Source organism: Lepidochelys olivacea (genome assembly GCF_965140295.1).
Source record: "Lepidochelys olivacea isolate rLepOli2 genome assembly, chromosome: 11".
Classification (NCBI taxonomy): Eukaryota; Metazoa; Chordata; order Testudines; family Cheloniidae; genus Lepidochelys; species Lepidochelys olivacea.
In genome coordinates this window covers 8484577-8504309 of record NC_140421.1, presented here as the reverse complement: position 1 = coordinate 8504309, position 19733 = coordinate 8484577, and the positions used below count along the sequence as shown (strand labels likewise).

Here is a 19733-nt window from a genome sequence, read left to right as displayed (position 1 = left end):
GCAGAGCCTCCCCAGCTGAGAGCTCAGGCGGGCCGACCAGGACGGTCTCACGAGCCGGATGTGGCCCGCAGGCTGGAGTTTGCCCATCCCTTTAACAACCAGTTCTAAACCGGCTTCAGAGTTTAAGAACTGGTTCGCATGAACCGCTGCAAACCGGCTCCAGCTCACCACTGCCTGTAGGTCAACACAGCTGTTGTTGATAACACCCTTGGTGCCATCTGCCTTGCACTGAATTCCACATCACAGGTACGCCTCATGATACTCAATGCTATGCAGGGCCATTGATTTACACCAGTGTAACTGAAAGCAGAGTCCTATACCTAGTAAGACATGTGCTTGGTACTTAATATTAACTGAGCAACGAAAGGATTCAAATTAGTTCTGATTTGGACATGCATGTTCAGTCTAACGGCTTCCACAGTCTCTGGGGCTTGGGAGCATGCCAAGGTGACACGATTCCCACCCCACACCCCAACCTAAACATGTTTTTGGCGCATTCATTCTTCCCACAATTAGACAACAAAGTGAAGTATGTAATCCCTTGTTAGCAGTGCGATAGGAAAGTCTATGGATCACATGAACCCAGACAAATAAGCAGAGTATGCTCAGTACATCTGTCAAACTTGTTGTGACTTGCTATAAGCCTGTATCTAGGCAGTATTAATTTAAACCTGTTTTCAATGATCGTATCTCTTTGTGCACTGTTTTATTCAGAGATGACACCACACACAATACAGAATTGCACATCCAAGCAGATACTTCTTAAAGAAGCAATTATTCTCATGTGCCGAAGGCAACATTTTCATTTAGAGAGGAGAACGTAGCCAGCAGCAAGATCTTTTAGGCTCCAGGGGGCAATAACATTGTTATGCTCTATTTGCTAAAGTTATGTGCGTTACTGTGTGTAACTGCCACAGAGCATGAAAAAGGGCATTGAAACGTTGTCAATAAAGAGACCAAAATGTGTTTTAAGTGTATGCCTTGTTTTTCAGCAGAGATCTCTTTAAAAATAGTTATCTGGGGACAGTCAGTGTTACTATGAGCAAAATATGGCAAACTGGTAAATAGAAATGACTCCTTAACTGAGCAAACAAAAACCAAAACACTAACCAACCATGTTGCTAAAATTTCTCCTTACTTAGGAGAAATTAAAATATAATAATCAAGCATGCAATTTCAAAACAATTGTTTTCATCGCCTTAGAGATCTATCTTGAGCTGTCTAGGGGATAAGTGTGGTCTGTTGAGTAGAGCACAGGACAGGGAGATGAGACTGGATTCCAATTGCAGCTCTGGCACTGACTCACGGTGTGATGTTGGGCAAATCTTAATTGTACCTCACTTTCCCCATGCCACTCTGTAAAATTGGGTAGGGGAAAATGATACTGACCTACCTCACAAGTTCTTTGTGAGACTTAATTAAAGTTTGTGACACACTTATAGGTTCTTGGATGGAAGGCACTGCAGAAATTATTAAACACAGAGATGAACATGATATTATAGGGTCACACCAGCATGGCTTCTTTCAAGGAATGTCAGGTCTTTCCAATCTATTAGACAATAAAATAGTGTACAACAGGAGAACCGGTCAACAAATGCTCTCAGAAAAGGCTATTTAAAGAAATGTGGCAGTCATGGCTAGGCTATAGCAAATAGAGGAAGGATGAGTGATCAAATCTTCTGTATGGCAAAATATTATAAGAAGGTAAAATGTGTAGTCCTCTCTAGTTATTCAGAAATAAGGTGATATCCAATGGAACTAAAAGGCATCAAGTTTAAATCTGGTAATATGAAATTGAAAGTTTTTATCAAAATCATAATCTTTGGAACTCATAGTCACAAGGTTACTGGCCTTGTGGACAGGGGAGAAGCGGTAGATGTCATATATCTCAATTTTAGTAAGGCTTTTGACGTAGTCTCCACATGACATTCTCATAAGCAAATTAGGGAAATGCATTCTACGTGAATTTACTATAAGGTGGATGCACAGCCGGTTCAAAGACCATACTTAGAGAGTTGTTATCAATGGTTTGCTGTCAAACTGAGAGGGAGGATCTAGAGGTGTCCCGCAGGCGTCAGTCCGGGGTCCGATACTAGTCAATATTTTCATTAATGCCTTGGATAATGGAGTGGAGAGTATTCGTATAAAGTTTACAGATGACCAAACTGGGAGGGGTTGCAAGCATTTCGGAGGACAGGATTAGACTTAAAAAGGATCATGACAAATTAGACAATTGGTCTGAATTCAATTAGATGAAATTCAATAAAGATAAGAGCCAAGTACTTAACTTAGGAAGGAAAAATCAAACGTACAACTACAAAATGGGGAACAAAGGGCTAGGCAGTGGTGCTGTTGAAAAGCATCTGGGGGTTATAAGGAATCACAAAAATGTGATGCAGTTGCAAAAAACGCTAAATATTCTGGGGTGTATAATCAGGAATGTTGTATGTAAGACACGGGAGGAAACTGTCCTGCTCTGCTTAGCACTGGTGAGGCCTTAGCTGGAGTAGAGTGTTCAATTCTGGGTGCCACACTTCAGGAAAGACGTGGACAAACTGGAGAGCGTCCAAAGGACAGCAACAAAAATCATAAAAGATTTAGAAAACCTGACCTATGAGGAAAGGCCAAGAAAACTGGGCATGGTTAGTCTTGAGAAAAGAAGATTGGTAACAGTCTTTAAATATGTTAAGGGCTGCTATAAAGACAACTGTGATCAATTGTTCTCCATATCCACTGAAGGTAGGACAGGAAGTAATGGGCTTAATCTGCAGCAAGGCAGATTTAGGTTAGCTATTAGGAAAAGCTTTCTAACTATGAGGATAGTTAAATACCAGAGTATATTACCAAGGAAGGTTTGGAATCCCCATCATTGGAGGGTTTGAAGAACAGGTTGGCCAAACACCTGTCAGGGATGGTCTAAGTTTACTTGGTCCTGCCTCGGTGCAAGGGGCTGGAGATGACGACTTCTCAAGGTCCCTTCCACTCCTACATTTCTATGATTCTGTGATAAGATATCACTGAGACCAAGACTCCCCTGTCCACTAGGCCAGTAACCTAGGATTCAAAAAAGGGATTGAACATTTATATGGTAATGAGAATATCCACAGTTACATCAGATGAGATAAAAGAGAAATAAACCCTCGTGCTTCAGGACATAAGTCAGCCATTAACACATGGATATTAGACAGAAGATTCCCCCATGAACAATTTATTCCATACACTTTCCACTACAGGATTTCTTGCATCTTCCTCTGAAGATCCGATACAGCATTCTGCACTAGATGGACCCCTGATTTCATAGAATCATAGAATATCAGGGTTGGAAGGGACCCCAGAAGGTCATCTAGTCCAACCCCCTGCTCAAAGCAGGACCAATTCCCAGTTAAATCATCCCAGCCAGGGCTTTGTCAAGCCTGACCTTAAAAACCTCTAAGGAAGGAGATTCTACCACCTCCCTAGGTAACGCATTCCAGTGTTTCACCACCCTCTTAGTGAAAAAGTTTTTCCTAATATCCAATCTAAACCTCCCCCACTGCAACTTGAGACCATTACTCCTCGTTCTGTCATCTGCTACCATTGAAAACAGTCTAGAGCCATCCTCTTTGGAACCCCCTTTCAGGTAGTTGAAAGCAGCTATCAAATCCCCCCTCATTCTTCTCTTCTGCAGGCTAAACAATCCCAGCTCCCTCAGCCTCTCCTCATAACTCATGTGTTCCAGTCCCCTAATCATTTTTGTTGCCCTTCGCTGGACTCTCTCCAATTTATCCACATTCTTCTTGAAGTGTGAGGCCCAAAACTGGACACAGTACTCCAGATGAGGCCTCACCAATGTCGAATAGAGGGGAACGATCACGTCCCTCGATCTGCTCGCTATGCCCCTACTTATACATCCCAAAATGCCATTGGCCTTCTTGGCAACAAGGGCACACTGCTGACTCATATCCAGCTTCTCGTCCACTGTCACCCCTAGGTCCTTTTCCGCAGAACTGCTGCCTAGCCATTCGGTCCCTAGTCTGTAGCTGTGCATTGGGTTCTTCTGTCCCAAGTGCAGGACCCTGCACTTATCCTTATTTAACCTCATCAGATTTCTTTTGGCCCAATCCTCCAATTTGTCTAGGTCTTTCTGTATCCTATCCCTCCCCTCCAGCGTATCTACCACTCCTCCCAGTTTAGTATCATCCGCAAATTTGCTGAGAGTGCAATCCACACCATCCTCCAGATCATTTATGAAGATATTGAACAAAACCGGCCCCAGGACCGACCCTTGGGGTACTCCACTTGATACCGGCTGCCAACCAGATATGGAGCCATTGATCACTACCCGTTGAGCCCGACAATCTAGCCAGCTTTCTACCCACCTTGTAGTGCATTCATCCAGCCCATACTTCCTTAACTTGCTGACAAGAATACTGTGGGAGACCGTGTCAAAAGCTTTGCTAAAGTCAAGAAACAATACATCCACTGCTTTCCCTTCATCCACAGAACCAGTAATCTCATCATAAAAGGCGATTAGATTAGATTAGTCAGGCATGACCTTCCCTTGGTGAATCCATGCTGGCTGTTCCTGATCACTTTCCTCTCATGCAAGTGCTTCAGGATTGATTCTTTGAGGACCTGCTCCATGATTTTTCCAGGGACTGAAGTGAGGCTGACTGGCCTGTAGTTCCCAGGATCCTCCTTCTTCCCTTTTTTAAAGATTGGCACTACATTAGCCTTTTTCCAGTCATCCGGGACTTCCCCGGTTCGCCATGAGTTTTCAAAGATAACTGATTCAAAGATTTGATCTGGTACAACAACTCCTACATTCCTAAATCTAGATCCAGCAGCACATAGGAGGATATTAGACCGACATCATGGAACTGGATGCACCGTGCTCCCACATCTTTACCAGCGTGCTTTGTTTCATGAAGAGAAGTATTTTTTTTCCTCCTGGGTTGCTTTCCACTGGTATCCTAGCTGCACTGGAGAAGCAGACCTTTCTAAGTGAGGAACAAGCATGTAAGAGGTTTTCCTCACCTTCTAGATCTGAGTGGAACTATCAAAATGGAGGAGGAGCCAGAAAAACAACTGTTTGCAATGGATGAGTGTCCAGTAGTCAACTGCCTTTAACTCCCAGACAATTCTAAACTCTTTAACTTCTGAGTCTTCACTGGAAAACTCACAAGACAGATGAGATGACAGTAGACAAAGATGATCCTCTCTACTGTTCTCCTGCTCAGGCGCCCCTATAAATGAGCTAATAAAACTGCAGTAAGAGAAAAGATGGATAAGAAGCACAACAGGAAGGTAGTGGAGGATACACTGAGGCACCACATAATGAAAACCGTGCAGCTCCTGCTAAACTCTGATAGGCTAAACTATGCCTATATTTTTAGCAAGTCAAGCCACAATTATTGGTCCCTCCCTTTCATTCACAAAAATATCACCATGCGATCTGTAGGTCCGACTCAAAATGAAGCGCATGCGTGTACACCACAGACAGAGGCGGCTACTGGCTTTGTATGGGTCTTATAGAAAGTATAGCAAGACTCAGACTGGCATTTGCTACTATAACAGCACATCTTTTGCAAGCAGGTAGGAAGGGGGTTGCTTCATGAACTAGATATGGGGGATTGATTTGAGTGTTTTATATGGCAGTTATAAATTTTATACTGAATGTTGATATTCTAAATCTTGTGAAGTGTATGAGTGACATAAAATCTAAGGGCCATATTCTGCCATTCTTATCAAGTAGTACCTTATTCTGCGAGCAGTCCCATTAAAGTCAGAATAAGGTAATACTCAATGTGAGTAAAGAGTGGCAGAATCTGGCCCTATGTTTAAGAGACTGTTAAAGTAAGTGAAATGTGAAATTGGACAGTATCCTTTTAAAATAAATCAGCTTTCTGTGTTAATGAATAACTTAGCTTGTATCTACAGAACCACATTGCAGAAGGCAAGCTGAAGATTTCTCTTCACTATAAAACTCCTTATGCTGGAAGTGGCTGCACATTGTACTTCTGAGATATTCTAGCATTACACAGACATCTAACACAAGAAGGTCCAGTCCTTGCACCATCAAGAATGGTAGAACTCCTTACATTTAGATCTTCCTTTACTCTAAATTACAGAGCGAGAAACAGATATAGATTAATGCAGAAGGAGCAAGAACATTTGGTAGTTATGCTAAGGAGTGTCAATGACTCACTCTTGGTAAGTTTGCTCAGTCTGTGAGCTTTAGGGATGTACCGAAATTAGCAGAGGAAAATGGCCTTTTGATTCCCTTTATATTAAGTTTACTGCCATCTAGTACTGTGAAGCTCATTTAAGTCAAAGGAGATGCAACAAAAGTAAGAGGTGCTTGTCATACAACATTATTGCAATGTCAAGTTTTCATTCCGTCACATCTAAACAAAGTAGTAGTTTTTGTTCTTGTGTCTCCACAGCGAGTGCTACGTTGCTTCATACAGTGAATATGCCTCGTTCCTCCCCTGCCACTGGTACCCACCGATGATCTAATTTCTGTACACTAGACAGCCCATCCACTGCCCCTTTCACTCCAACTATATCAGGAAACTCAGCTGTTCCTTGTTTGCTTTACTGATGAAAGCGAAAGTGGGGTGTTGTCCTTTGGCTTTTATTAACTGTCTAGGGTGCACACACCGTTTTCTTGATACAGCTTTCTGATTTAGATAAATTGTTGGCTTAATTAGCTGATACTCACTGTGCTCAGAAGGGCTGTTAGTCTTCTAGCTGGTATTTCTTAGAGAGCACGCATGAAGCAGGCAGTTAGTGGCAAAAGCAGCCCCACACAATCAGCTACAGCGTTCCAGGCCAGTTCACACAGTGACTGCGGCTGGACTCCTCCTAGTGCTTCACAGGGCAAGGAGAAAGGGGAAGGGCTCAGGATATGATATCATACACTCGTTCTAAACACCAGGAAACAGAGAGAACTGAAATGTCAACTCTTCTGAGCCACGGGATGGACAATATCTCTGGCCGCCTCTCAATAAAAGTTAAAATAAACAGACATGACTACTTATAAGACAATATTTAAGATATCACCAGGCTCAGCCTGAAAGCAACATCATGGACTTGCTGCTAAGGTCTTTGTCCTTCTTTCCTGCTTCCTTTATTTGTTCCCCTCATTCATCATTTTATGAGTAGGAGGCCCTGATCTTGCGATGAGATCCGTGGGGGAAGATCCTTATACCTGCGCAGGGCTCCATTGACTCCAGCAGAGCTCATGCAGGCACGAGAGTCCACTTGCATAGATCCAATAGCAGAACCAGAACCTTATCTTTTAAATTCTTCAGTGAAGAAACCATGGGTACAATTTTCAAAAGCATCTCAGTAATTGAGGAGCCTAAGCCCCAGTTTCAGAAGTGACTTAAGCACTTGGGTTTCTAAATTTCATTGAAAGTCAATGTGCAAGTTCAGATCCACACTCTGTGTAGGTTTGGATCCGGCTCCAGACGTTGTGTCTCAAGACAATCTCTAATTGTAACCCCTTGTAAAAATAATCCAGGCCATGTCATTATAGTCTGTTTCTCAGATTACCATTTATATGCTTTAAAATAGGAATGAGTAAGTCTTTGGAGCAAGGCAGATGTTCTAAATTAACTGTCACCCATTTCTCTCCCTCACATTGTCAAGATACCTGTTTATACGATGGCCTCAAATAGCAGTCAGGAAAAAGCAATATAATTTCATTACACAATCATCGAGCACATAAAAATGTTTTTTTCCATGCTGTTTGCTGTGGCCAACTATTGTGTCATGCATTGCACACGCCTTCCAAATCTCCTTCCCAAGTTTACAATTCCCCATTTGCTGGACTTCCTCTCTAGTTGATCTCCTGGCTGCAGCTCATTCAGGATTCAGCATCGAGGCTACTCACCGGGACTAGGCCTTCACAGCAAACGACACGGTAACTCCTATTTCTGTACTCTTGTATCAGCCTTTGGTAGCAATCTGTGTTGATTTTTAGGACTTTCAAGGCATTTCAGTAGCTGGGTTCTTGGGAGATTTGTTAGAAAAACCTTCCATTCTGATCTGCACAGCAGAGTGTTGCTTTTTCAGTTCCAGTGTTTAAACAAGTCCTTAGGTGCCAGTGTTCTTATTCTCCTTGTGCTCTTTGCCAGTGGAAGTCACAGCCTTTCAATTTCAGGAACTAGTCTAGGTTATTTAAGAGGAGAATAAACAACAATAGTTTACAGCCTAATAACAGCAGCAGCATCTGGTAAAATGCTTATTTATCAAATGATAAGATTCCCAAAGAAACCTCCCAAAAGAGCAAACAACCAACAAAAGAAATTGAAACACTCAAACATTTTGGCTGTAAAGCTTTTATGGTCACATTTGGGGCTTTTGTAATTGATTCCACTTCAGAATGGATGGTTAAACATCTCCAATTACTATGGGAGCTTTGAGCTGTGGAGGCTGGTGGCATCTGAAATTGGGCAGACAAATCTGATGAAGTAAGGCCCTCCGATACTAGGGTGGTGAGTATGATGTAGGAACCTAGATCAATAGACACACGCATCCCCTCTTGCAGACTCTGAAGTTTCACCCCAGAAAAAACACAGGCAAATTTTTGTTTCTCTTCCCTCCACCTTGATTTTTAATAGTACGGTGAAACCTCTACAAGAGATCACACTTATTAAGCAACCTCCTATCTTAAGAAGCTGCCCCAGAGTAACTCCAAACCCATTGGGCCCAATTCTGTTCTCAGTTACACACTGATATTTCACCTGTGTGTGTTTGACCTGATTGACCCCGGTGTAAACATGATTAGAGTAAGGCCTACGATGTAAAATTCTGCCCCACTTTTATTAAGCCACCTTTGTTATGCTACCAATTTCTGCTTGTCCCTTGCATGGATTCCTTGGGCGCTCTCATGCTCTTTTCTCTGTCAGAAGGGCCTTTTTCTCCTAATGCATCCGATGAAGTGAGCTGTAGCTCACGAAAGCTCATGCTCAAATAAATTGGTTAGTCTCTAAGGTGCCACAAGTACTCCTTTTCTTTCTCCTAAATGTTTGCAATTTTCTTTGATTCTCAAAGGCTCAGTCCCTTGAGCTCTGCCTAGCCAGGGCCTTGATCTTAGAGCTGGACCTTGCCTTAATTTAGGAGTTGAGTTTCATTTAACCTTCTGACTCCTTCATTGTACAGCACTGAAGCACTGCATGGATTTTACGTATTGTGTTATTATTTATATAGCACTACAGGTATGTGAGAAGGTACTTCCTATAGAGCTATTCAAGAGTGTTTGAGGCCAGTTCATACGAAAAGAGCCTCCCTTCTCTGGATTCAGGGTGTCTTCTCTCATTATCAGACAGTGAACATGGATCTGGATATTCTGGGAAATGATGGGTATTAGGTGCTGGAGAAGGCCATGAGAGTGAACCACAGCTGGTGAGAATGGAAGAAAGGAGACGTTAGTGTTGTGGAGGGCAGCAGGAGAGAGCAATGGTGAGTAGGAGGTAGAAGGAAATGATCATGGGAGGGAGGAAGCCACCATGGAGGTGAGAAGGAAGGAGATTCTCAGGAGTTGGGGACAGACAGCGAGTGGCATCAGGAAATCACCTAGAGGCAGCAGGACTATAATTAAAATGGCCATCATGTAAAAATTAGTTATTGCTTAAGTACCTGTCACATTCCTAAATAAAATCTCTACAGTTTCTTGACAGTGGCTGGCATATAAATTGATTTACAAAAGTCTGAAGTTCATTCTACTTCCTTAGGTTTCTAGATAATTTCAAGAGTATACTGCATTCTTTGCTCTTAAATTACTGCACAGAGTTGCTGTGAACTATTGAACAGCTGCCGTGTTCCACCCCTGCATTTCAGTACTTGATGATGTGATTCCTACAACGAGTGTGCGCATGCGTCCGCACACACGCGCGCGCGCACGCGATCTGATTCTCCTTTCATTCCTCTGCAAATCAGGAGTAACTCTACTGCAGTCCCTGGAGTTGAAGCATTCTTTTCAAATGTATACTGAGATTGTTATTCTATGACATCATGAGTTACTGCAGTAATTAAAAATTCTAAAATATTTAGCTGTGAGCAATGGGAGGTGGTGTTAATTTCCCAACACTAAAACCAACAAACAAAAAAGCATAAATTGGAAAAGGAATCCTTTGCCTTTACCTGCTATTTCTGCACTCAGGAGAATTCAGTGTGACTGTGTTACAATTACTTTCAGGCACCCAGAGGCAACAGAGTCAGCAGAAAAAGTTAAGTGGGATGCAGATGCCGGAAAATAGCATAGAGGACTTAGCCTTACGTCCTGCAGCGAGCATATGGTCTCTTGGAGTTAAATCCCAAGAGGTTTAGAGCAGGAGGGGGAAATGCTATGGTTATGGATATTTGAGTAATAAATCATACTTAGTGCTATAAACACATTAACTAATTAGTCCTCACAATACCCCTGTGAAGTAGGAAAGGACTGTGTTTATTTACAGATGGAGGAACACAGCTAGAAAGGGCTACATTCATGTCACACTCCATGCAAACTTTCCCAGAGTAGTTTCTGATGGAAGAAAGCCTGAAGCTGGAGAGAACACCAAACCTTTCCCTCTACTACCATGAGGAGGGAGAGAAGGTCAGATCTGTTGCAGAACTGGGCCATGCTGGCATTATCTCTGTGAAGCCCCCAGTGGATTTTAAAGATGTTGCCACCCTATAGAAATCCCAGTGGAGGGCAGGCAGCAGCAACCCAACCTGTCCCCCGATTTGGGATAAATCTCCTGCACCATCCTCCAGAACAAGGTGGGAGGTTGGTCCAGAGGTGTAACTTACACCTTCCTGTGCCAGGTTCAGTGAATCTACTGTAAAAGATTAAGGCCTCCTAATTCTCCACTTTGTCCAAGCTGCAATTTATTGCAGGGTGAGGTGGGAGCCTCAGGGAGTTAGTTGTAGCTACCTGATCCTTGCCGGCTCAGCCCCAGTGGAAGTTACAGCAATGAAAATTAGACTAGCCCCTCTGCTCGAATGGAGCCTATGCCTGCAGAGAATCAGGTGTAGTGGAGTTCTGCTCCCCTACGTCCCATCCAAGACATGCCCTCAGCCTGCTTCCAACACATCCCCTCTTTGCCCTTACCACAGGGGTGGGGGAAGCCGGTGGTAAAGGAGTGTCAAGTATTCTTAGCTCCTAATTCTGGGGTCAATTTGCCATCAATGGATATTCCCTTTACACAGGGGAAAATTCTCTGGTCCAAATCTGCAGCAGCTTTAAATTCACTTTGTGATGCCCTAAGTAACCAATCATCTGGCCCTAAGTAGCCAGGGCCATGCAGTGGCCAAGCCAGGTATAGATTTCAGGAGTTCCTTAGCTCCTAACCCCACAGTCAGTTATAAGATCATGTTGCCTTTCTGACTATTAACCGTATGGCCATCATCAGCTAACATACATGGTCACTGCTGCACTGGTTTTGCCAAAAGGCATTCCCCAAATCTCTTTAGTTGAAATAATTTGATTACCTCACAATTAAAACAAACCCAATCCAACTTCTTCCTGTACTGGTAACCGTGTAGTTTCACTGTTGTTCTGCCAGTCAGAAAGAGGATTTTGGAATTTTGTGCACAGAGGCTAAAGATACTGCAAGTGAGAGGCCACAAAAGAAAAGCTCCTCTGGAAACTCCTTTCACTGTAATTTCCTTTTTAATTTTTTTTTCTTTTTTGGGGCACGGTACTATAGTATCAAATCCCTGGACACCTAGAATGTCACTGTATCACACACCATGGCCCCTCAGAACTCATGATGACTGCACTGACTACATAACTTACAGCCTCCTGCTCCAAAAGCACTTTTGCTAAAGGAGAATCTCCACTGACTTCTAATAGTATAGGCACTATGACATACAACTGTTCAGTTCTAAATTCATCCAATACCATTTACATAGTCCTGTCTCCCAACATGCCTTGCTGAAACGCTAGACCACAACTCTTGACATGCCCTCAGTGCTGAGGGAGGGTAGTTTCAACTCACCATGTATTTTGGGGCACCAATCTTGGGTCCCAGACAAAGTTAACATCCAAGGTTCACTCCCAGACAACAAACTACCGTCGGAGACCATCCTGATACTGTGCCAGTAGACGAGGTGCACAAAGGCTGGCTGGGCACCAAGAAGATACTAGCTAGCTCAGGAAAGAAGGAGGCAGAGAAAAACAGAATGTAGGGTGGGCTGCTGTAGTGTTTGGCCCACTCAGGGCAATTTAGCGCAGGTGAAGACAACATTCACCAAAAAACCCTCAGTAACTGAACTATCCCATTCCAAACCACTCATTGATAATAATACTCTGTATGTATATAGGTTTCAGAGTAGAAGCCGTGTTAGTCTGTATTCGCAAAAAGAAAAGGAGTACTTGTGGCACCTTAGAGACTAACCAATTTATTTGAGCATAAGCTTTCGTGAGCTACAGCTCAATTCATCGGATGCATTCAGTGGAAAATACAGTGGGGAGATTTATATACACAGAGAACATAAAACAAAGTATCTGACTTCAGAGGAGCTTAAAGTGCTGGACACCAATCAGGAGATAATGCTCACACTACCCTGTGAGAGGCAAAGAAGGTCTTATTTAATTAAAGCATATATTGTGCCCATGATCTTGAATGGGGCAGTGTATTGGCCATACCAATACAAATTGGAAGTAGTTACATCTTGCAGGCCAAGAATGAAGGGCTCTGACCACTCACACTTATGGAGGATAGGAACAACACGATTGAAGTCAATGGACTGATTGATATTACTGAGAGGAGAATCTGGCCCAAAGACATTAAATAACCAACCATCAAGCCAACCCCTTCATGCCCTGGGGAAAAGACTTCACAGGGATTTCATTCAAAAGGGATCAAACTCTTCAGCAAGTAAACAAGCTGGGTCAGGAAACTCCTTGCAGCTGCCAACAAGCAGCCTGACTCCCTTTTCCCTTCCAGCACTCTATCTGCCATCAGCAAGCTTCCTCTAGGCATGCAGACCAGACCTTCTTTTGGAAATTTAAAGCCAAACCCATCAGCATTTTCCAGGGCCCTGCTATGTAAAATGCTGTGTCTCTGCTTCCATTTCGGAAATTCTTTGCCAGATTAGGAGCCACTTCCTCCCTGCTTTGACATGAATGGATCGGGAAGGAAAAGATCACAGCTTCAAAAAACAACAAAAAACAACAGACAAATGCTGCCGTGTCCCCTCCCTATCACATTGCCTTCTCAGTAACAGTGCAAACTGTACAAACTCAGGGCCTGATCCTGCAAATACATGTGTACAGGGGGATCCCTGTGCCTGTATGGAATCAATAGGATTCCACATGGGTGCAGGGGTCTGCTTGAGTGATACCTGTTGTAGAATCAGGGTCTCAGTAGCCTACTACTTTGACCAAAATTCTCAGGAGAAGACAATAAGCATTCTCTTGCCCATTTTCCCCAGATTGTTCCTGGGAGATTGGGTTGCCCCCACACCTCATAGTACAAACAAGGGGTTCTGCACCCGCAACACTGCTGATCCCCCAGAGCTACAAAGATACCTGGGAACTGAGGACCAAAAAAACTAAGTGATTTGCACAAGGTCACACAAAGAGTCCCTCGATCTGCTGGCAATGCCCCTACTTATACAGCCCAAAATGCCATTGGCCTTCTTGGCAACAAGGGCACACTGTTGACTCATATCCAGCTTCTCATCCACTGTAACCCCTAAGTCCTTTTCTGCAGAACTGCTGCCTAGCCATTCGGTCCCTAATCTGTATCAGTGCATGGGATTCTTCCGTCCTAAGTGCAGGACTCTGCACTTGTCCTTGTTGAACCTCATCAGATTTCTTTTGGCCCAATCCTCTAATTTGTCTAGGGCCCTCTGTATCCTATCCCTACCCTCCAGCGTATCTACCTCTCCTCCCTGTTTCGTGTCATTTGCAAACTTGCTGAGGGTGCAGTCCACGCCATCCTCCAGATCATTAAAGAAGATATTGAACAAAACCAGCTCGAGGACCAACCCTTGGGGCACTCCACTTGATACCGGCTGCCAACTAGTCATGGAGCCATTGATCACTACCCGTTGAGCCCAACAATCTAGCCAGCTTTCTGTCCACCTTATAGTCCATTCATCCAGCCCATATTTCTTTAACTTGCTGGCAAAAGTACTGTGGGAGACCATGTCAAAAGCTTTGCTAAAGTCAAGGAATAACACGTCCACTGCTTTCCCCTCATCCACAGAGCCAGTTATTTCGTCATAGAAGGCAATTAGATTAGTCAGGCTTGACTTGCCCTTGGTGAATCCATGCTGACTGTTCCTGATCACTTTCCTCTCCTCTAAGTGCTTCAGAATTGATTCCTTGAGGACCTGCTCCATGATTTTTTCAGGGACTGAGGTGAGGCTGACTGGCCTGTAGTTCCCCGGATCCTCCTCCTTCCTTTTTTTAAAGATGGGCACTATATTAGCCTTTTTCCAGTCATCTGGGACCTCGCCCGATCACCATGAGTTTTCAGAGATAGTGGCCAATGGCTCTGCAATCACATCCACCAACTTCTTTAGCACCCTCGGATGCAGTGCATCCGGCCCCATGGACTTGTGCTCGTCCAGCTTTTCTAAATAGTCCCGAACCACTTCTTTCTCCACAGAGGGCTGGTCACCTCCTCCCCATGCTATGCTGCCCAGTGTAGTAGTCTGGTAGTTGACCTTGTTCGTGAAGACAGAGGCAAAAAAAGCATTGAGTACATTAGCTTTTCCCACATCCTCTGTCACTAGGTTAAAAGAAAAGGAGTACTTGTGGCACCTTAGAGACTAACAAATTTGTTTGAGCATAAGCTTTCGTGAGCTACAGCTCACTTCATTGGATGCATACAGTGGAAAATATAGTGGGGAGATTTTATATACACGGAGAACATGAAACAATGGGTGTTACCATACAGACTGTAACAAGAGTGATCAGGAAAGGTGAGCTATTACAGGTGAGCTATTAGCAGGAGAGCGAGGGGGGGGCGGGGGGTATGGGGGGAGGGGAAACTTTTGTAGTGATAATCAAGGTGGGTAATCAAGATACAACCGCATTTGCTCCAACCCCTCAGACAGAGACAAACACCTACAAGATCTCTATCAAGCATTCTTACAACTACAATATCCACCTGCAGAAGTGAAGAAACAGATTGATAGAGCCAGAAGAGTTCCCAGAAGTCACCTACTACAGGACAAGCCTAACAAAGAAAATAACAGAACGCCACTAGCCGTTACCTTCAGCCCCCAACTAAAACCCCTCCAACGCATTATTAAGGATCTACAACCTATCCTGAAGGATGACCCAACACTCTCACAAATCTTGGGAGACAGGCCAGTCCTTGCCTACAGACAGCCCCACAACCTGAAGCAAATACTCACCAGCAACCACATACCACACAACAGAACCACTAACCCAGGAAGCTATCCTTGCAACAAAGTCCGTTGCCAACTGTGCCCACATATCTATTCAGGGGACACCATCACAGGGCCTAATAACATCAGTCACACTATCAGAGGCTCGTTCACCTGCACATCCACCAATGTGATATATGCCATCATGTGCCAGCAATGCCCCTCTGCCATGTACATTGGTCAAACTGGACAGTCTCTACGTAAAAGAATAAATGGACACAAATCAGATGTCAAGAATTATAACATTCATAAACCAGTCGGAGAATACTTCAATCTCTCTGGTCACGCGATTACAGACATGAAAGTTGCGATATTACAACAAAAAAACTTCAAATCCAGACTCCAGCGAGAAATTGTTGTATTGGAATTCATTTGCAAATTGGATACAATTAACTTAGGCTTGAATAGAGACTGGGAGTGGCTAACTCATTATGCAAGATAACCTATTTCCCCTTGTTTTTTCCTACCCGCCCCCCTCCTCAGACGTTCTTGTTAAACCCTGGATTTGTGCTGGAAATGGCCCACCTTGATTATCATACACATTGTAAGGAGAGTGATCACTTTAGATAAGCTATTACCAGCAGGAGAGTGGGGTGGGGGGCGGTATTTTTTCATGCTTTGTGTGTATAAAAAGATCTTCTACACTTTCCACAGTATGCATCCGATGAAGTGAGCTGTAGCTCACAAAAGCTTATGCTCAAATAAATTGGTTAGTCTCTAAGGTGCCACAAGTACTCCTTTTCTTTTTGCGAATACAGACTAATACGGCTGTTACTCTGGAGCCTCTGATAGTATGGCTGATGTGATTAGGCCCTATGATGGTGTCCCCTGAATAGATATGTGGACACCGTTGGCAACGGGCTTTGTTGCAAGGATAGCTTCCTGGGTTAGTGTTTTTGTTGTGTGGTGTGTGGTTGCTGGTGAGTATTTGCTTCAGGTTGGGGGGCTGTCTATAAGCGAGGACTGGTCTGTCTCCCAAGATCTGTGAGAGTGATGGGTCGTCCTTCAGGATAGGTTGTAGAACCTTGATGATGCATTGGAGAGATTTTAGTTGGGGGCTGAAGGTGACGGCTAGTGGCGTTCTGTTATTTTCTTTGTTAGGCCTGTCCTGTAGTAGGTGACTTCTGGGTACTCTTCTGGATCTGTCAGTCTGTCACTAGGTTGCCTCCCTCATTCAGTAAGGGGCCCACACTTTCCTTGACTTTCTTCTTGTTGCTAACATACCTGAAGAAACCCTTCTTGTTACTCTTAATATCTCTTGCTAGCTGCAACTCCAGTTTTGATTTGGCCTTCCCGATTTTCACTCCTGCATTCCCAAGCAATATTTTTATACTCTTCCCTGGTTATTTGTCCCATCTTCCACGTCTTGTAAGCTTCTTTTTTGTTTAAGATCAGCAAGGATTTCACTGTTAAGCCAAGCTGGTCAACTGCCATATTTACTATTCTTTTGACACATCGGGATGGTTTGTTCCTGTAACCTCAATAAGGATTCTTTAAAATACAGCCAGCTCTTTTGGCCTCCTTTCCCCCTCATGTTATTCTCCCAGAGGATCCTGCCCATCAGTTCCCTGAGGGAGTCAAAGTCTGCTTTTCTGAAGTCCAGGGTCCGTATTCTGCTGCTCTCCTTTCTTCCTTGTGTCAGGATCCTGAACTTGACCATCTCATGATCACTGCCTCCCAGGTTCCCATCCACTTTTGCTTCCCCTACTAATTCTTCCCAGTTTGTGAGCAGCAGGTCAAGAAGAGCTCTGCCCCTTGTTGGTTCCTCCAGCACTTGCACCAGGAACTTGTCCCCTACACTTTCCAAAAACTTCCTGGATTGTCTGTGCACCGCTGTATTGCTCTCCCAGCAGATATCAGGGTGATTGAAGTCTCCCATGAGAACCAGGGCCTGCAATCTAGTAACTTCCGTTAGTTGCCAGAAGAAAGCCTCGTCCACCTCATCCCCCTGCCATAACCACATGACTATTTAATCTAATGTCGTTTTGCTGTAGTATCTAGGCACCAGCTTATGTGCCTCTAGTGTATGAACTGCACTGGACAAATGAATCAGTTGCAGGTGTGCTAAAGCTGTAGAGGCTCCATATGAAACAAACAAAGAATGAAATGCGTGGCACTGCTGAAGCCTTGAGCACTACAGCAAGAAATTTCCACTTTCCCATTCCTTGAATACTTTGGAAATGTATAAACTCCTGGGATCCACACTTTGTAATTTTCAGTTCAAACTGGAATAACATCTGTAAAATGTGGCCAAGGACCATCTGTTTTTCCATTCCCAAAACACTGAACTATAACAGCCTTTTTCCTGCCAGCTCTGGTGCAGAGTTAAAGCAGTTCAATAGGTCATTCTGCTCTCTCCCTTTGTCAACTTCCTGTGAAAAAGATGGCAAACAATAATAGTAAGAAGAAGTGGAGTGAAGCTGCTGTGTAATATAAACATATTTCCAAGGGAAACAAAACAGTTAACTGTTGGCCAAAGAGTCTGCAGACTCATCTGAGCTGGCTTACTGAGCACTAGGAAGTATACTGATGAGTGCAGGAAGACGGGAGATTTAGAGCCCAATGGTACTTCCTCTTACATCATCAGGAATAAACAATCTGATCCAAAGCCCACTGAAGTCAATGGAAAGACTCCCATTGGCTTCAGTGGGTTTTGGATTTGGCCTTAAATGGTGGGATGGTGGGAGAACTCGTGTATGGTAGGTGCTAGGGTATTAACCACTGTGTTTTCTAACCATGCTCAGAGTAGGTCTAGAAGACACAGTGATTGGAGAGCCAGGGGTTGCTGGCGCATTGTGTACACTAGTGCTCCCAAAAAGCGCTGCCATCTGGAGCTCAACTGATGATAGCAATAATTGGAACCTGTAGCAGTGGAAAAAGGCCTAGAGTAGAAAAGGCTACAGAGTAAGTGTCAGTTCTGGGCAGAGGTGAAAGTAAGCCGGTATGCCCCGGCACGGCATACCGGGACCGGCTTTCCCAGGTGGCAATTTAAAGCCCTAGGGTAGCAGCAGCGGGGCTCCGGCGGGGATTTAAAGGGCCAGGGCGGTAGCGGCTACCAGAGCCCCGGGGTTCTTTAAATCCCCGATGGAGCCCAGCTGCTGCTACCCCAGGGCTCGGGCAGCAGGGCTCAGGCGGGGATTTAAAGGGCTCGGGGCTCTGGCAGCCTCTACCATAGTGGAGCCCCAGGCCCTTTAAAGCTCTGCCAGAGCTCAGAGCCCAGAGCCCCGGGGTAGCGGTGGCAGCCGGGAGTCCCCAGGGCTCCTCAGTGATTTAAAGGGCCCGGGGCTCCCCTGCAGTAGCAGCAGCTAGTGCCCTGGGCCCTTTAAATTGCCCCCGAGCCCCAGGACTCCCAGCCGCCTCTGCAGCTGGTAGCTCGGGGGTGATTTAAAGGGCCTGGGGCTCCCAGCCGCCACTTCCGCACCTGGAGCCCCGGGCCCTTTAAATCAAGATTTAAAGGGCCCGGGCATTTAAGCCCTGCCTCTTCCGGTTGAGGCCACGCCCCCTGCTCAGGACTCTGACGTACCAGTAAGTCCTCTAACTTACTTTCAGCCCTGGTTCTGGGAATACACAACAGGAATCCTGACTCAAAGTCTTCTACTTTAACTTGTAATTCATTTGCCCTTAGTTTGTCATCTGTAAAATGGGGATAATAATACCTCCTTTGTTTGCCTTATCTATTTAGCTTGTAAACTCTTCCGGGGAGTGAATGTCTCTGGCTATGTGTATGTACAGGGCCTAGCAAAAAGGGGCCTTAGCTGAGATCAGGGTCCCAAGATGCTACTGTAAAGAAGTAATAAAAATAAGTTCACTACCAGTTATTCAGGTGGTGGGATAAACAGTGTAAAGAGCTGTAAGAGCCCCTTGATGAGCTGGAGGAGAGGAGAACTCCCCTGGCAGAGTCACTGGGTAAGTCAGCTGCAGATTGCCCTATGAGCCTCCCGACCCAGTAAGCCCCAATGTAAGGGGTGGGACTGCAGGAGTGTAAGGGGAGTGTTTGGAGCAGGGTCCTAGCTTCCAATACTGAGGCCATTCTAAGTAAATCCAAGATGCAGAACTATTCATAAGCAGATCAGGCAGGTCTCCCAGAGATGTTCTAAATTATGCAGGGGGCCATTCTGACCCCCAAAGCAGCCCAGAATCAGGAGGGCATCGAAGCTGGCTTTAAGCCACCTTTGCCCACTTTTCCCAGGGGCTACGAGTTCTGTTCTGTGCTTCTATACACATACAGCACTTACAGACATTAAATAATCAAGCACCATAGAACTCGAGGTTTGCAACTATTATCAAAACTATACTCATTCTACAAATAGATAAGCAGAGGAACAGAAAAATGGCAGCAAATCAGTGATATC

The 19733-nt window shown here is 44.5% G+C and overlaps 2 protein-coding genes across 4 annotated transcripts in view; one reads left to right on the top strand and one right to left on the bottom strand.

The window, feature by feature from the left end:
- RALB (RAS like proto-oncogene B) overlaps positions 1-6843 on the bottom strand; it is an 80095-nt gene extending 73252 nt beyond the window's left edge. Inside the window, exon 1 of the mRNA XM_084643217.1 lies at positions 6704-6843. The gene's annotated coding sequence lies outside the window, so the exon portion shown is untranslated. The remainder of the gene's footprint in view (positions 1-6703) is intronic.
- Positions 1-19733, top strand: part of LOC311528327 — an 80819-nt gene that overhangs the window by 20376 nt on the left and 40710 nt on the right. Inside the window, exon 1 of one of the 3 annotated variants that reach the window (XM_084643210.1) lies at positions 7885-7909. The exons of the other annotated variants lie outside the window; for them this stretch is intronic. The gene's annotated coding sequence lies outside the window, so the exon portion shown is untranslated. Of the gene's footprint in view, positions 1-7884; positions 7910-19733 lie in introns of those variants that run through there. 3 annotated transcript variants of the gene reach the window in all.